Genomic DNA, 2,491 nt, shown 5'->3' on the forward strand with positions numbered 1-2,491 from the left:
GCTTAATTTTCTCACATCAATAGCTGATGCAAGATTTGTAAGAGTCATGGAAGTGTACTCTCTGAAAGTTATAACTTTTTCTCATTTCCTTGAAGTAATATTCATTCCTAAAAAAAAAAAAAACCTATATAATTTAAAATGTCACAGAGAAAAATGAAATAGGCATGTTTCACAGAAATTCTAGCACTCAACTGAAAACAAAGTCAATCCAGTTTCACCTGGTCAAGTCAAAAATTTTGAGTCAGCACATCTACATGACTATTGCTATCACAAAATGAAGACATTTCAAAATGTTGTGATTGTCCTGAGTAATTTGCTTGCCGCTATCGGTCTGGCCAATAGACTTTCTCTTATTCCATTCAGTTTTTCCTGTCTGGAAAATTAGGCTAACTACACTGTCTTACAGTAGAGAGAGTTCTGAATTCGAATCAGAAGAATATAATCAAATCCTGGCTTTGTCACTAGTTAACTATGTAATTGGGGCTGCTCAGGGACACAGTAGAAAGAACACTGAACTTGGATCAGGAACACTCATCTTCACAAATCCAAATCTAGCCTCAGATACTTATTAGCTACATGAGGGCAAATCATTTAACCATGTTTGCCATAGTTCCTCAACTGTAAAATATGCTGGAGAAGGAAATAGCAAATCACTTCAAGTATCTTTGCCAGGAAAACCATAAATAGGTCCACAAAGAGTGGCCACAACTGAAATAACAACTGAACAACTAAGCATCTGTGTAACCTACACTAGTCCCTTTAATTCTCTGAGCCTGTGTTCCCTTACAAAAATGAGTTGTTGGGTGTGCTGCTATGTGCAGAGGCTGAGGCTGGTAAATCTCTTAAGTTCAGTGTTCTGAACTACAGTAATATTAAGCTTATTGAGTTTCTTTGCTAAGTCCAGAGTCAAGAAGATGAGCTACAGGTTACTCGAAGAATAAACCAAATCAGTTCAGAAAATGAGTTATGCAGCTAGTAAGTATTCAAGGTCAATTTTGAATTCAGGTCCTTCTGCCTCCCAGTGGACCACCTATCCATCCCCTCCCATTTTTAAATTCTAATTTAATTTCACATAAAAAATGTCATCGATTTTTATTAGAGGATATGAAATGAAAAGGTTTGCTTTTCTCTAAGTGTTAGGAAAAGAGAAAACTCCCAGTATGTTGACTGGGAATCTACCGAATCTCTTCTTGGACCAAGAGAACCATTTGCCTTTTCCCTACAGAGCACCTTCGGGGAGCAAACTCACCCTTCTTTCTTCTCTCCCCACACTCCCCCCATCTTTTTTCAGATAGGCAGATTCTCTATTCTCATGAAGTGTGAGTGGTTTAGGATTCTAGGCCATTTCTAGCATTGTCCTCATGGCCACGGGCACTTGAAGGCTTTCTCCTCAACCCTAAGTAAGAGGCTACAGAGCTTCCATGGTTTTTACTGCTTCAGAATGAGTCAGCCAACAATTGACTCTTAACCAAGTCAAAGCTCAGAATAGAGAAAGGCTGAGGAGGCCCAAAGAAAGAGGGCAAACCCACAGCAAGAAAGGTACCTGGAGGGAGTGGAGGGGCAGGGAGAGGAGAACAGGAAAAATTGGGGAGTCTTATTATGCAGTTTTCTTTAGGGAGGAGAGTGTTAGTACTCTTCCACAATTCCAGTACTCATGACCCAGATTCTAAGCATTTTTTCAAATATAATATGATCTGAGCAAAACAGAAGGGTTTTGCCCTTGGTTGGGGCGAAGTGGCTGAAGGAAAGGGAGAAGACAAACTCAACCATTTATCTAAGGAGATGACCGATATATTATCTCCTCATGTGGCTGCTAGTCCTACAGAGGAAAACAGAGTGAGAACCAAGACAACTATTCCAGACTGGTAGAACTCAGGAATTTTTAGGCCTTCCCTAGATCCAGGTCAAGTGTTAGATTCCATTTGAGGTATGGTACATAAGCAAGAAGACTAGAGAAAACTTGGCTGTGTGGATCAGAGCTGGTCCTAGGCCCAGGATTTTACAAACTCCAAGAGAATCTCAAAATTCTCAGGGATCAACGAGGCTGCCAATCCAAAAAAGAATAGCCTTGCTCTCAAGGCAACACCAGTACCTCAGTGACTAATGGACATTGTCATAGGCAGGGACTAGCTATAAATAGTGACATGAGGTGACAAAGGATGATTTGAATTGATGTTCTTGTTCCAGAAATGTTCCATCTCTTCCTTAGCTGTTTTTTTCCCCAGAAATAGCATTTCTGACACAGTTTAGGATTAGATGGGCTTAGAACCTAGATATTAAATCAAACAAACAAATGGAAAGATAGACAAAGAGTTGGATTATATGTCCTTAAAAGTCCCTTTCAACTCTCAATCTAACTTTATGATTATGTATCTCATTTAAGAAGATTAACAATGTTCTGAGATTTGATTCAACACAATATAAATTTTTAAAAATCACATTAAACATTTATCTCACTTTGTAATAAACTTTTTTTTTTCAAATTTAATAA

The 2,491-nt window shown here is 38.6% G+C and overlaps 1 pseudogene; it reads right to left on the reverse strand.

Moving 5' to 3' along the window:
- Positions 1-1,802: 1,802 nt before the first annotated feature.
- On the reverse strand, positions 1,803-2,198 carry LOC127546837 (succinate dehydrogenase cytochrome b560 subunit, mitochondrial-like; annotated as a pseudogene).
- Between the last annotated feature and the right edge of the window lie 293 nt (positions 2,199-2,491).

Source organism: Antechinus flavipes, chromosome 2 (genome assembly GCF_016432865.1).
Source record: "Antechinus flavipes isolate AdamAnt ecotype Samford, QLD, Australia chromosome 2, AdamAnt_v2, whole genome shotgun sequence".
NCBI lineage: Eukaryota > Metazoa > Chordata > Mammalia > Dasyuromorphia > Dasyuridae > Antechinus > Antechinus flavipes.